The sequence below is a fragment of the Cygnus olor genome, chromosome 17 (assembly GCF_009769625.2).
Source record: "Cygnus olor isolate bCygOlo1 chromosome 17, bCygOlo1.pri.v2, whole genome shotgun sequence".
NCBI lineage: Eukaryota > Metazoa > Chordata > Aves > Anseriformes > Anatidae > Cygnus > Cygnus olor.
Genome location: NC_049185.1, coordinates 8893028 through 8909069, shown reverse-complemented (window position 1 = coordinate 8909069; position 16042 = coordinate 8893028). Strand labels below are relative to the sequence as shown.

Below are 16042 nucleotides of genomic sequence, written 5' to 3'. Positions count from 1 at the left end.
ATGGGAAGAAAGGAGGGAAAAACACAGGGGAACACAGCACTGAGGGAAATGATTAATTTGAGGAAAATTCATCTCCTGATGCCTTTCTTCAGTGCCAAACAAACCACTGGAGAAGATACTTAACTCAGGGTCTTTAACACCTTGTGACATTCCACGACTAACAGGAGATGACTGAAGTATTTAAGCTCTCAGCTTTTTTGTGTTTGTATTTTGGGAAGTGGAGAAGCTGCAGAGGTAGGGAACATTTCTTCCTTGCTCTCTAGCTCAGTGTTCTCTACCTGCCTCTGGGTCCTTCAAAGGGACAGATATACAGGCCCACACATACAGCCTGATGCAAGAATTGTCTTTGATATGTATTTGATACTTACCAAACTCTAAGAAAATACTGCCTGGAATGCTCCAGCATGACAAAGGCACATTTAAATGCTTAGACTCTCACTACCCTTACTTGAGACTCAGCTGTGCTCTTCTGGTACTGCCATCCCTCTTAGCTCATCTGCAAAACAGGAACAAACTATGCACCTGTGTAAAGCACTTGAGAGCATCACAGGAAAGATACTGCATGTGGATATATCATTGGCTCTATTTATATGAAGAAAAGTAAAATGACAACACACAAGCAATTTGCAACAACTCATTTTTTTTACTGCTTAGCCTGGGGAGGTCATTATGCACAGTTGCTCCAGAGAGAGAAAGCTTCAGTGCTCTGAGCAGAGCATGCCCGAAGGAAGAATCCTCCGAACACCAGGCTCGGGGAAGCCTCAGCTTACAAATCAGCTTATCTTGGCCATGCACAAGTTAGCCTTTTAAACATGGTATTTAAACAGTCTTCAACTTGTGAATTCCTGAATCTGTGAGATAAGAACAAGCCATTGTAGGGGGAACCTCCACTTCCTAGAACTGCCTAACTGGAATGGAAAGGGAAGAAGCAAAAAGAAGGGGATGTTTCCCAGGTATACCAGGTGGATCCACAGATTTCTTGTGGATGCTGTATGTCTCCGCTATCTTATTCTTCCATTTTTGAGTTGTTTTTAATTGTTCTCTTGAAATGTTACTCCTACATATCTGAATTGTGTGACTGCTTAATTGAGAAAAGTGGTAAATAGCAGTCATTTCTAGAGGAAAGTAGTACATAAATTTCAGAAAAAAAATTGATTATCAGCAATTGAAGTAAATTTTGTTGAAATTTCCTAAGGTGGTAAATCAAAGTCCTCCATTCCCAAAGAAGGGCAAGGTATAGAATCATAGAATATCCTGAGTTGGAAGGGACCCATAAGGATCATCAAGTCCAACTCCTGGCACCGCACAGGTCTACCCAAAAGTTTAGACCATGTGACTAAGTGCACAGTCCAATCGCTTCTTAAATTCAGACAGGCTTGGTGCAGTGACTACTTCACTGGGGAGCCTGTTCCAGTGTGCGACCACCCTCTCGGTGAAGAGCCTCTTCCTGATGTCCAGCCTAAACTTCCCCTGCCTCAGCTTAACGCCGTTCCCGCGGGTCCTATCACTGGTGTTTACGGAGAAATTAGTACTACCCTATGGAAATTAGTACTACCCTGTTACCTTTTCTTGGAGTTAACGGATGATCCACCTTTTGGGATTAGACATTATGCAGGTGTTCAGGATCCCCCAGTCCTTTAGCCTTTCTGCAGAAAGCCTGCTGGCCTGTCTCTGCCAAGCACAGCGGTGGGTACCACTTACCTATAGGATACTGAACCGAGCCAGGGAGCTCATTCTACAGCTACCAAAGGACAGCCACGAGATGCTTGGAGCCTCTACACCTGGGTCCATCAAGAACATCTCAGTTTGAAATATACTACTTGGCAAATTAAAAAATAAATAAAGAGACATTCTACCCGCTCTGCTGTGCCCTTGATCAATGCCAGCACTGCTCTGTCCTTACCGTGCTCCTCACACTAAAGCTCAAACACTGCTCCATCAAAATGAAGGCATATATTTACAGCACAGCCAGGTCTTTTTGGATTTAGCTGAGATGGAAAACACTGCATTGTGCTTTTATTACTTGCATGTAAGTTGATGCAGAGATTCTGGGATTTTTAAGGCCCGAAGAAAATATAATCACCTAATCTGATCTTCTGAATCACACAAGAACACCCACAGGTAATGGCCAGTGTTATCTGATGCTGGAGGAATGCAGCAAAGACATAATCGGTGATTTTACCCTGTGGTGGATCACAGTTGGCGAAGCAGAAATGGGAACTCTTGAACTCTTTCTCTGCCAGATATGGGACAGAAAAATTGCCTGCTGGCTGGTCTAGGCGAAGCTGCATTAAGCTAAGCTGTAGATGAAATTATTGTTATATTCATTGCAAGGGCTGCTATGACAACAGATGAATGCTGCAGGTAATTTAATTACATTTCTGTCAGACCCTCTGCCTTTCAGGAGACAATGCAGAAGCCAACAGCATTTTCTTTTAATCTTGCAGGTGGCATGGAAAATGTCAAATTCTCCTCCAGAGGGCCTAACAAGAGCATTTCACTTGAGTCATGAAACATTATTTAAGTATCTTGAAGGATCGCTTGTGTTTCCTCCCAGCGTCTCCAAGTCAGCGTGCGTTCACCCCACAATTTCAGGAGCTGCACCACACGGGGACGCTTTCAGTGTCTCTTCTTGCTCGTGGGCTGTACAACACTCCTGTGGGTTGAACCCTGGCAGAAGCATCCCAGTTTGCACACTGAAGACATAAACACTTTCACTGAAAACAAACAAACAAAGCCCAGCTCAGCCCAAAGCCAACAAAATCCCATTTCCCCCGAGCTCCTCATGGCCTCCCCAGGAGCCGAACGCTGCCACGTTCCCTGCGAGCGGAGGCACCTTCACGTCCCATTACCTCCATGCCAGAGGACACCTGGATGCAGAAATGGGTGGGTGCCAGCCTTCTTCTTCACAGCACAGGTGACGGTGTGGGATAAATGGGAGTTTTTACTATGCTATGGCATTTTTAATTAATTATGTAAGCTCTTGGAGGCATTCCTCCAGCAGCAGCAGGAGGGGAAGGACAGTTAACACTCCGTGCCTAGCCTCGAGCCATGCTCCAGCAAAGCACTCTCCTGCCCTGCCCACCCCAAGGCATCGTGGGGAAGTTACAAATCTGGGAAAATCACTGTTGTTCTTCTAACAGAAGAGAGTGCTGAGAGAGCTGCGGTACCGGGTGTCTGTCTCCCTCCTACACTTGTCTTCCACATCTCAGGTGTGGTTTGGAAATCAACACCACTTGACCATATTAACGGGGAAAAGCGTTGGGGGAAGGAGGCAAGAAAAGGTCCTTTTTCCCTGCGATCGTGAACTGTGCAGCTGGGAGAGGAAAACAACAGCATTAAGAACAAAGTATTGACTGACAGAACAGCGAGAAGTTGACAGGAATTGGCTCCCACTTGCTGTAAGTAGGTCACGCAGTGCAGGAGCATGTTGCACATTCTTCTCTGAGGCATGGGGACAGGCAATGAGTACCACAATGAGCAAGTATTTAAATGCTATGTGCATGTCATTCCCCCCTACCGAGGGACTATTTTCATGAGTAAAATCGCTGATGTTTGCAGCTGGATGAAACCCATCTCTGCTGGGAAGCACTGACTCCAAGGGGCACGGTGGGAGCACAGCACAGCTGGAGCAGTGATCTGCACCTCACCAAGCCTGGACACAAGACCATTCAAATAATGCTATAATTTACATTAATTAAAGCAGGAACATGGCAATTGTCTATTGTTTATCTGAGGAAACTGTCTGAGGAGCAACCCTTCTGTATCAGGGTATAAATTCAGTTGCCATGTAATTAAGTCATAGTTACATAAGCACAGAACAAATGTGCAACAAGATTCAGCTAATACATGAAGGTGATAAGAAGGACCCAGGCAGCTCACTGGCATTGAGGAAATTAGCCATACCAAATTAGATATCAATGAATGCATTTACTACCATGTCAGTTATTATTCTGAGTATAAATTGAAAATTAATTATTTTTACAGAGTTCTAACACAAACTCATATTAGGAATTAAAAAAAAAAATCCTATTATTTTCTAATTCCAGGTCTGCTGTGCATTTTGTGACACCGAAGAAGATACAGCATCACTGCCCTCTCCCCAGTACCTCCTTCAACTGAAGAGGGAAAGGAAGAATAACAGCAAAGACACAGGTTCAGGTCAGCAGTGAAGACAGTTGACAAAGCACTGAAGCGAGGTCCTGCAAGTCCTGCTTTTTTGATCTCCTGAACAGCTTTGTGCCTTGATTTCTCCTCTGGCATATGGAGATAATGATAATTCCATTGTGAGGGGCTTTCAAATGGCTCCGATGAAAAGCTCTACAAAATGACAAGTTATTACTCATACTCACCCATCAGGCTTGCTGGAGTCCTGTGCAGCTAGAAGGGGGACATCAGCCTAGCTGCAAAAGAAACATCTCTGAATATTCTGCTGGAAAAAAAAAATCAAATTCCGATCACTAGCTCAAGATTAAAATGCAGAAAATAGTTAAATGTGTGAGCACCTAGAATATTCAGTGAGCATGGGAGACGCTGATAGTTCATAAATTCAGATTCATGCTGGATACTTCTCAAAGGAATAACAAAATAGATGGTGATCTGATGAACAGACAAATAAAGGTGGAATGTAATTTATGAATTCAATAAAGGAGACATCTGAACTAATATCTGACAGAATTCATAAGGTGAGAAGAAAAACATGAAGAACAAAGAGTTATTGCACCTTCTGCACATACCATCCCCAGAGTTCCAGGAAAGAATAAAAATTGGGATGGTGTAGTCCGCAGTTTGGGAGGCAAAGGAATGATGCCATTTTATGTAAGGGAGAATTAACTAAGAATAAATTAATGTGTACACAAATGTACATATATAGAAAAATACATATACCTAGAAAGAGAAGGTACATGATAAAGCTGTCAGAATAACACAAGTTTTGTACAGAGGCATTGCAAGTTATTCAGGTCTGTCCAAGTAAATTCCAATAAAAACTTGCATGTCCATCACACTGTCCCTCTACTCTGAGTACTTGAGAAGTAAATTGCAGTTCATTAGCACTATTTTTCATACCTTCCCACCAATACTGCCAAGTTCCCTTGGCAACATAAGCCGAAACGCACAGACCTAGCAAAAGAAAAAATATAATTAATGTATTTCAGAACCACTAAAATTGACCTAAAATAGCTTTATTTTGAAGTTTTAACGTCATGGGAATTTCAGAAGCTGCACCCAGTTCTCTGCTTCTCACTGAAAGGCTCAGCTTTGTTCTCAGTGGTCCAGATCCTCCAATGAAATAAAGTGGTTTTACTTTATTGCCAGGGGATCTGTGACCAGCACAAGACCTCCCCATTGCTACAGACACAAGACTGACTCTGTTTCTGACTCCAGCTATGTCTAAGTCTCCATTCTCCACTACTTACCTTGCCTGCCTGGCTCTGGCCTTGAGCTACCAGCTCTCTTCGAGGGGAAGCACCAAATTCTACCCCTTGCACCTGTGCACAGACTGGAAGTCCTTGCAGATCAGCCACAGGTACCTCAGGGTCTGACCAGCCTCTTGTCATTTCCCCTCCACCTCAAGAAACAGCAACGGTGCTTGCCAGAAAGCCAAGTATCAGGCATTAGAACAAAAACAACTTGTGGACTGCTGTTCCTGGCCGTAGGAAGTCTCAGCAATCTCAGATTCACGTGCTAAATGTCTGGCTATCCTGCCACAAGAGCTGCTGATACTGGAGCCTCTCCTTCTCCCAGAGCTTTTTCCCTTCTTCAGAATTATTAAAGATCCTTACAGTAGTGGACATGGCAAAGCAGGGTTGGTAAATTGTTTTAAAAAGGCTACGTGGACCTTTAAGTTAACAGGTCATCCCGTCATATTTCAGGGATGCACCCAGAGGTGTTTACCTAGGTCTGCCCAGAGGCTTGGCATGTTACCTTCGTCCCAGTACACTTAATCAAGGAAGAATATTCTGGAACCTCTAGTAGTGACCCTTGTTGCCCAGTGTCTCTCTTCCTCCCGAGGCAAGGAGAGGACTCTCCTAAAGGTTTTACTTCGGTATTGATAAATTATTTTCCATGTCTGTTTCAGTCCTTTACGATTACAGACAAGCATCCAAAAAATAGATTCTCCACATGCATCCTTCCCCAAACACAGTGTACTCCATTGCCATATGAATTCTCTTAGCATCCTTCAAGGATCAGGACCCCTTTTTAGACAAATTTCTCAAAATTGCAAAAATTACCTTTTAATGTCCTACTGCTAGCTGCCTTTCCGTGAGCTGTGTGGAGGAAGGCGCAGTCTCTCCCTCTGCCATCCCTCCTATTAATTCTTACACGATTATTCAGAGTGCTTTTATTTGTCCTCAGAGCGAGGTGTCTGGCATCCTCCAGCTGCCAATTTCTTTAAGGATTTGTCTTTTTCTCTGATGAGGTGGAGACATTTTGCTGTGTGCATCCAGCCTCGCTGTTTGGACTGTTTAATGAAAACATCAATAAGACACAGACTGGAGAAGGAGAGGGAAGTACACAGTCATTAAGATCTGTTATTAGCATTTTGCACAATACCACAAGCTTCTGTACTTGTGCAATTAATACAGCAATGAATACCACAATGAGCTGGAGAAACCTCATTGAAGCTGGGAAGTGTAAACACTGCCCTCCACTTAAAGTAATTGTCAGAAGCAGTTCAGCAGCTCCACGGAAAGAAAAAGCTGAAGCTCTGGCTGCAGACACAAATGTCTGTCCTCAGCCGTGATAGAGAAACCTTCAACCATCTTAAAAAATATCATGATCATGAGAACTACTGCTGGCCCAATCATCCATCCAGATCCAAATGCTACCAGCACACCTAGCTGTAAATACTAGGATTAAAGACAGGTAGGCATGGCACTTACTCTTGCTGATAGAGCCAGCATGCAGGATATAGAGCTCAGATCAGCTTCACACTGGCTGCACGAAGGAGGACAGACGATACCTGATCTGCTGGCACAGTATTAGTTCGTCAAGAATTCTTGAGCACACTTGAGCGATGGGTTGAGTTTATAGAAGAGTAATGCTTCTCTTTGCATTTTTGACAGGCATTTCAAACCCTAGTGCTGGATTTACTGTAAGGTAAGACCACAGCTGGGGATAAGTGCTGGTAGGAATATGGGAATGCTCTGTATGGCCAGAGATAGAGCTTGACTCCTCAGGATCCCAGCTGTGACCACACAGGACTGGATTCCTCGCACGCGTTTTAAGCCTTTACCCCCAGATACAATTCTTCACCTACCGATTTAAAACTTTTCACAAAGTTGTGTTTCCCCAAGAAAAGCACAGCTTGCACGAATTCTCCTACTATTTGCTTGTACATGGCAGTTACCAGTAACTTTGCTAATAACTCATTGCTCATGCAAATTAATTCAGCTTAGAGAAACAAGAGAAACAAGTCTTGATGATTATAAAACGCTGCAATCACAGTATTGCTTCCGGCCAGCTGGGAGTAAATTCATCGAGCATTTGATATTTAAAGCTGCTGTGGTGATGAATGCGTGCCTTCATTTCTGACTGTACACCAAGACAGAGAGAAGACAGAATACAGAAAAATGACTGCATGATGGGAATCCCAACAGAAACCACCGGAGACAAAGGCAGAGAGATGAAATCTCTTTCACATTAAGCTGAACCTATCTGATATGCAGCAACTCGTCCTCTCTTATTTAACAAGGACCTATTAAAACAAAAGAAACAGCAAATACTGGTTTTACTCATCCAGAAGCACCGTGTGGCAGTCCTGTTGACTGTATCTGATAAATCTTAGTATGCCAAGGTCAAGGGCAGCTGTACAGTAGTAGGCGTCTCTTCTGCCCCAAAGTACACATGCAGCCAACTGTTACAATTATGGATGTTCACTCCACGTGTGCAGAGCATACAGAGGGGAGGATAAACTCCTCTGAGGTTTTGATAACAACCTTGCTGTTGCTGTGTATCTTTGTTCTGTATGTGACATTACAGTAAAAACAAAAGGAAAATGAATTGAACAGTAAATACCCATGATTATACTGTACTAATTGCATTCACCGTTTCCCATGGAGTCAAAGTTACAGGGAATGCTGTACAATGCGGAGGAAATCACTGATTCCATTGGTATGTTCCATTATCAGTGGCATTAATCACAATGAATCCTTTTAGTAACAAATGTAGTGAGAGTAGTGCAAGTTGGTGAGAGGCAAGTTACACAGGGCTCGCACCTCTTCCAGAGCATCTGAGTTTCTCTGCTGACAGTGGGGGCATTTCAAGCACCTCAAGAAGATGTTCAGAGCCATATATTTGTGCCTAATTCAAAGGTGGTGTATGGACTAAGTCACTAGTCTGAGCTGCCTTTTTTTTTTTTTTTTTTTTTTAGAAAATGTGAAATTAACAGAATTTTCCTTACAGCCCCTTTTCTACATCATGAAGAGAGAACATAAGAAACTAGAGAAAGTCCAGACAGAAACTTGTCATTCCATCCCAAAGAGAGAAGCAGGACACTGGGCAGATCAGGGAGGCTTTTTCTCCCAATTGCTCTTTACAACCCACTTTGTCCTCGCTACAGTCACAGGATATCTTCCACATGCCCCTGAGATCAGCAGCACTGACCTGTGGCTCTTTTGCTCTGGGAGAGTCTTTCTCAATGGATGAGACAGCAGACGTGTCCTTCTGCAAAGTGTGGCTGTAAAGCACCCCGTAACAGATCCCCTGCGCAATGCTTTATAAATAGCATCTGCACCGTCTGTGGACAGAGAGAAAATATTAGCCTGGCATATCAAAAAGATCTAGTCCCAGACGGAGTGAAAAGGAAGATCTAGGGACAAGAGGAAGCAGAAAATCCTTGGACTTAAACCTCTTGGCAATGTATTTGGCAGGCCTCAATTGTCATTTATCCTAGGAAAATATCTTAGAAAAAGGAGCCAAATTCCCATCTACTGCTCTGTAAGGGAATAAAGCAGCTATCTATTTTTTCATTAAAATTAAATAATTGAATCTGTCCGGATTCATGTACTTTTTCCCCATGAGATATCCAGGAGAATTAAGTTTCAATTGACTTTCCAGACCTTGGTTATCATAGGAAGCTTTTCAAAAATTGGGACATTTGGCAATTTGAAATTCAAATAGGTTTCAGTCAATATGTTTACTATTGCCAGACAGGAGTCTTTGTCCCCAGGGTGTTTAATGCTTCAATAAGTAATTGGTCCTTTCATCTTTTATATGCACAGAGTGAAGAGTTTATGTCTCATACAGTGAATTGTCAATACAAAGGATCTTTGTGCAAGTCTTAAATAACCTAGCTCCATTAAATCCTGTTAGAAATCTCCCCTCCCTCCACATGCCCACAACTAGCCTTTGAAGATTTTTTCCCCTCCCCTGATTTTCAATGGCATCTTTAAAGGGTAGCTCTGCTTGACTCTCCAAGCCTAGATACAGACAAAAACACAGAGGTGAATGCAAGGAACAAAAAAATCCCCCAACAAACTGAAAAATCCATGAATTTTGAGGAAAACACTTATTATGCATTTATCTATTAAGTCTGAAATTCAAAGTATTCAATGCACCTGCATCCAGACCTTCAGATCGCTAAAGACAAGAATACAACCTCAGTATAGCAAGAGTATTTCTCGTATGAAGCCATCACCCAAAGCTGTATACATGGGCAGTGTTGTCTGTAAAGCTGAGCAGAAAACAGATTTTTTGTTTTACATAAAACTGCCATTTTTTTAAAAATCTCTTCCTCTACTCTAGGATTTTTAAAGAAATATATTTGCCACAAGTTAAAATACTTTTAAAATTTTTTTTTTTTTTTTTTTTTTAGGCTAAGCTTCTGGTGAAGTTAGATCTAAAAATGTTTGGAAAGTCTGATTTCTTGAGGACTCCAAAATGAAGTACTACACCATGTCTGTTATCAGCCAATGAAGCTCCTAAACCACTGAGATTTTTCCCAGAAGGAGTGCACAGAAACTCTTTACACAGCCTTCAGCTGCTTGCCTCACATCCTCTTCCTCACCTTGCTGCAATCATGCTGACCACCCCCTGCTTGGCTCCGGCTACTTCTCACAAGTTAAAGATCAGCTTGACCCAGATTTGCCTGCAGAATTTTTCCTACAAATGTTCCCCAGCCCAGCCCATTCCAGTCAAAATAAGCCAGCCCATCAAAGATCCACTATTTACACTGCTCAAACCCACCTCGATCATTTTTTACTGGTGCGTGAGAAAATATCGAGCCTTTTCACAATGGAGCTATGCTGTTACTCTAATCCCAGCATCACCAGAGGTGACAACACAGCACAGACAACCCTGAGTATTGGACGAGCATCCTTAGCTCAGCACTGCATCCCTCCAGAATTATTTAGCACTCACCCCATGACCTGCAGTGTGGGGTGTGCTGGAACCCTGGCTAGCTGCTAGCGACTGGTTGTACAGATTAGCAGATCTCCTGTAAGCGTTCATTAGACTTGCATTGCAACCTTTTATATTTGGTAGCTGTGTTCTCTGTGTGACACACAGCAGTTTGTCAGGATCTGAAGGTGAGCTGGTACGCTAGACATTTATGCTGAGGTCTATAGACGGGAGAAAGCAGTATATAATCAAGGACAAACACAAGTAAACAGAATTTACCCACTTGCAATAGCTCCATGTTGCACTTTCTCTTTCTATATATGTCAGAGTTGAGATTACACACTCTTTTTATTTCTCACTGTACAAATAGGGATGAAGAAAGTCTTCACAGATTCAGATCAGAACTCTTCACTGCTGTTAATTGTTCATTTTTATTGCATATGTCTGTATTGAATTTAATTAAACTTGGCTCACAAGCTTTGCATATGTAATCATGAATAACAGTTAATAGTCCATTCCTCATTATGGTACTTTTCAGTCAAAGGATGCCCTAATGCTCTACAAAACAGACTACATATGTTTCAGATCTTTTACCCAGCAATAACACAGCGTTCTCTCACGATGCCTTGTAGCAATTCTTGAGCAGTGCACAGAACCCCCCCCCCCCCCGATTAAACTAGAGTAGACTAGACAAATACCAAGTGCAAACGAAATGGCCCTTGACTGGGGATAAGTAAAGAGGCTACATTGATTTATATCAGAATCTGGCAAACAGCTTGCAAAAACTGGATTTGTGTTCTGCGAATGAAGAAATAACTTGGCATAACTTTTCCTTATCAGAATGGCAGCATGTCATTGCCTTTTGGCAATGTTATACCAGTTAGCAGTTATACCGGCATGGTGTCCAGGTACTCATGGCCAACAGCCCACAGCAGAGGAAGAACTGCAAGGTTTTCATATAAAAGAGGCTTCTAATAGCGAGTGACCTGCCCAAAGCACATCGTGTGTAAATGCAAGTTGCAAAACACAGGCAGAGGAAGAATGTTATAGCTCCTCCTGCATGCACTGAGGATGAATCCTCTGCTTAAAGAAAGAAGACAAACTAAGACGATATCGCTCTGAGAGACAGTCCTAGGTTTTGACAGCCTTGGAGGATGCTGGGCAACTCACTGCTGTCAGGACTGAACTATGTAATTCACACAGAGAAAAAAGGGCCATGGTGAATTCAAGCCCTGGTAGAGCAGACTACAGGTGTATCTTAAGCACGTGCCATCTGCTGTGATCTCATGCTTTGTGAAAGCCGAATGTTCCTCTTCTGCAAAAGTCAGTTGTGGGGCAGAGATAAGGCTACTCCTCTCACAAGATCTGACAGAATGGGGAGTAAGAGTAAACTCAGCTGAAGATGGGCAGCTTCCTCAAGACATGTAAAGAAATCACCTGGAAATATGCTGGTGCTGTGGCCTGAGCTGGTCACAAAGAGCTCGTTTGCCTCCATCTTATGACTGCATCCCAGTAACATCTGCTGTCATTGCATTTCAGCATCAACTTCCTGTAGCTCAGCGTGAGAAATATCTTCTCCTAGGATAAGGAAAGGAAAAAGTAATTAATAGATAAGGGCCTTCCCAGTGGAGGCTGATTTGCTTTCTGATCCACAAAGCACTGCAGATTAAAAACTGGAACTAAACAATTCATAGAAAACTGAAACTGCTGGAGAAGCGGGTGCTTTTTCCTTCACAGATTAGGGAGACTGGTACCCTCATCTGCAATCAGGGCTGCAAAATTCCCCTGTCCAGCATGCTGACTAATAGCTCCATTTGCTTCATTAAAAGAAGGGTGAAATGAAATTTCCTGCACTGATTAGAAATGTAGAGAAGGCAATCACTGTCATTTGCATTCAATCAGATGTTTGTTCCCCCTGATAGGAGAGCATCAGGATTATTTGAAAAGCACCAAACAAGTGCTATGCCATTTCACTAATTAAACCCACCCTCCCGCTCTAAAATTGATGAATAATGGCTGAACTTGACTCACAATCCCTTTGTCTTCTATTATTTACTCTTTTTAACAGTGATTTATGGCAAGGTAGTGCTTTCATTATTCTTGTTAATTACCTCTGTTCTCTACTTCAGCTTGTAAAATGTAATTGCCTGAAACATAAATCTAGTCTTGCCACCTATATTCACACGTCATTAATATTATTTAGACCATTCTTATAAAATCTTTATAAAACATAATTACATACGTGCCATTAAGTGCTACATTGTGCTGAAGATGCACTAAGCCTTTTTTGAGGACTAGTTAGTCTGGAGATTAAACCTTCCTGATCGTGTTAACACGTTTGTGCTCCCCTAGGAAAAAAAAAAACACGAACTGGTCAATGAATGTTGTAGATCTGGCTAACACACCTCCTTGAGCCTGCAGGCCCTGCTAAGTGGCTACTAACACTTCTGCCACAGGGGAGCAGAGGCCCTTTAGCTCTCCTTCTCTCCCCACCCTCGGAAAGAATAATTTCACTGAACGGAGTCAAGATCACCAGGCAAAAGTGCAGCAAACAAAAGCAGCAGCTACTCACTCGAGTGATTATCGAGTTTCTTTCTGTGCGCAGATAATCCCCAAACAAATTATATCCATCCTCGCTGTCCCTGATATTTCAAATCAAAAGAACTGCATATCAGAGAACACTCTTCTGCTGCCTTTTTTTTTTTTCCATTGTAATTTTTAGTATTGGTTATGATTATACGTAAGAAGAAAATCTATTAGAAGGAGAGGAAATGCATTATCCCCAGCTGATTGTTGACATGATATTAGCTCAGCGTTTGTCAGGTTGCTGGTAATGAACAAGTTTATACGCAGCACTTCATCTCCCCGACAAAACACTTGGCTATATGAACAGTGGTAATATCCCATCTGAGCCTAGTGAGAGAGAAACATGTTTATTATTTCTCAAAAAAAAATAATCTCATTCCTCCCCTGATTCATCTACAGCATTATTACCTAAGTGCGCATTTGGAGGTACTAGACCAGCTAATGTAAGCCCTTCAGCCAGCAAGTATTATCAAGTGTATTTCCATTACCTTCCATTCTCCACAGCCGTAGGAAGGCGAGCCCGTAACATATTGCGACTGCATTTACAGTTGTTAATTACTGTAAATTTGGTGCATGAGATAAGAGCATTTGCTCTCTGCAGGTCTTGCACCTGATGTATCATGGCTATTACTGCTTTTAGCTGGATCACAGCGCTGAGGTCCCAGCTGGGGGTGTTTCTCCTGCCTTGCACCAGGGTGTGAGACCCGAATCAGCCCCTCCTGGCAGCACTTGCTGCCACCAGGATTTCCATGGCTCAAACGAAGAGAAAAGAGCAGGGTGTAGCCTGACAGATGAAATCAAGACTCTTTTGCCATCTTTTCCTATTCTTCAGAAGACTGCAAGGAAAAAATTTCTCCTGCCTGACCTGACATGTGGTTTATTCTGTAATGGCATTCTCCATAATGCATTTTGCCCGAGGAAAGTGTTGTAACTTGGTTATGCTGGGGGAGAGCACGGAAATGGGAAGAGAAAGCTGTCTTCAAACCAGTTTTGTAAATCCATGCCAGATTGGGGTAGGCAACATGAAAGATGCAGGTCAGAGGGCATATTCACCATCAAGTGCAGTTCCCAGAATTAGACAGATTCATTCTTTTCTTTTCAGGGAAAGGTTGCTTCTTAAAATCAAATCTATCTAGTATAAGCCATAGAGCAAACCCAAGTTCTGGGACCTGGCTCCCTTTTTTCTCAGTGCAGAGCTGTTGCAGTTTACATGCCTTTTGGAGATTTGTCTCAAGAAAGGTAGACAAATCTCCCTCCTATCCTAATTTAAACAGCTGGAACTAACTCCCCAGCCGAAGTAGTCATTCCATAGGCTCCCCCGAGGACCAGGCATGAGGCAGTTGATGGGTTTAGTTTTGCCTTCCTCTAGACCACCTTTCCTCACAGCCAGGAAAGCTGCTGTGTGCGTGGCTTCCTAACAGGAAGCTGCCATAGGGTGGGCACCAGTGGCACGGATGGAAATGCTCACCATGGTCCGGTGTGTATCTTACTGGGAAGACAGCACACGAAAAAGGGTGGTGACTTAATATGAACTACCAGCAGACAAACCCTCCCAGCCATGAGCTGCTGTGGGATTAAACAGCTGTGGCATCCTTATGAACACAAATCAGTTGAAAAAGCAAAGTCATTTTTAGCAACAAAAGGAGGGAACGAGCTGGGGACAGAGGTTTTTACTCCTCCCACAAACATGCCCTCAGCCATTTTTCTGCCTTGGGGAACAGCAGTGTGTTCAGCTGAAAATTCAGATTTCACGCCTACATGTCGCTCGCCCCTTTGTATCCCCTCTGGGAAGTGCAGCTCTGGGTGCGGGGAGTGCTGCCCTGTGCACAGCCGTCCTGGTGTCCCCTGCTTCCCAACGCCTTGCCAGAACCAGCTGGAAATACAGACGGCCAAAGCAAATGCTCAGCAAGGATGGCTGTGCCACTGCATGCTTCTTGCAGGCAGACATTAGGGGAAAGTAGTTTTGTGTTGAGTGGGTCTGTAAAACTTATGAATTATCCTTTCATAGTAGCCAGGGTGATAAACGTAGCATGGAATTTCTCTTCAGCAAAACAAAGCAAACCTAAAGAGCAAGGAGGAGCACGAACAAACAGTTGTATTCTGAGAGCTGCTTTTGCTGTTGGTACATCATCATAATGACTTTCAGGCAGCTGTTATGTGTATTCCAAGAAAGGAAGAAAAAATGAATCAAAGATCGTACATTAGAAATACTGGAATCAACTCTGGAGACTAAAAGCACAGGTGTAAGAGGAAAAAAACTGAGACCTGGTATTGCTCAGGTATTCCTACAGACCAGAAGAGCTCATGAGGAGTCAGAGAAGATTCTGTGAGACGTGTTCCCATTTCTCAGCAGAGCAGTGGAACAGATTACTTAAAAACCTCTTCTGTTTTTATCTTTTGTGACTCTAGGAAGAAAAGTCCTAAACATAGAAATCCCTGAGCATGGCAGATACTGAGATCTGGATCACAAGGTACCAGGTTCGTCTTTATTTCTGAATGCATCACACATCACTAAGTGCTTTTTTTTTTTCTTCTTTTTTTCTTTCTGTAAAGTTTTCTGTTGTTTTGTAGTTTTTCCTAAGTTTTACAATTTACCATTACAGACCTAACACAATTGTATCTCCTGCACAGCTGGGGGTTCCCAAAGCTAGTTTTCTAAAGAAAATGTATTTTCCATCCACTGACTCCACGAGCCTCCCTGCTGAGAAGAGTTTATGCTTAGCTACACTCAGGACATAATAAATGTGAAGGAAAAAGAGGTAAAGTGAGGATTTAAAGAGTTGTATCAAATTTTATCACTGGAAAGTCTGGTGATGAACACGGTCCTATTTGGTTCTGCTTAGCGCATTTTGAGTTCATTTTTCACAGAAACCTCTGCATCCACCTCGGGGATTTTTTTTTTTTTTTTTTAAGTACCTAAATTGCTGAACTGGTCAGACTCTAATTGTGTCTGAAAGGCTACAGTTGACACACACTGGAGACTTAATTATGTAGTGTGCAGCTCCATCTGTCAGCTGCAATATCTTTTGTTACCAAGAATTAGACTTCCATGGAAGATGACGTGACAGGCTCAATTTGCTTTCACAAGGATAACTGTTATGTGGGCATTTAAATG

At 42.7% G+C, this 16042-nt stretch overlaps 2 long non-coding RNA genes across 3 annotated transcripts in view; both read right to left on the bottom strand.

Annotated features, from left to right (window-relative positions):
• Positions 1-3175: 3175 nt before the first annotated feature.
• On the bottom strand, positions 3176-6742 carry LOC121079847. Its single transcript, XR_005825193.1, has 4 exons — positions 6234-6742; positions 5068-5121; positions 4353-4403; positions 3176-3316 (listed from the first exon to the last, which is right to left on the bottom strand). It is a non-coding gene; the product is annotated as an uncharacterized LOC121079847 (long non-coding RNA).
• A 1844-nt stretch (positions 6743-8586) lies between these two features.
• LOC121079796 overlaps positions 8587-16042 on the bottom strand; it is a 65605-nt gene continuing 58149 nt past the window's right edge. Inside the window, exons 3-4 of one of the 2 annotated variants that reach the window (XR_005825176.1) lie at positions 11779-11919; positions 8587-8740 (exon numbers count right to left, since the gene is read on the bottom strand). This is a non-coding gene — a long non-coding RNA (uncharacterized LOC121079796). Of the gene's footprint in view, positions 8741-10629; positions 11920-16042 lie in introns of those variants that run through there. The other variant, XR_005825175.1, reaches the window with a different exon arrangement.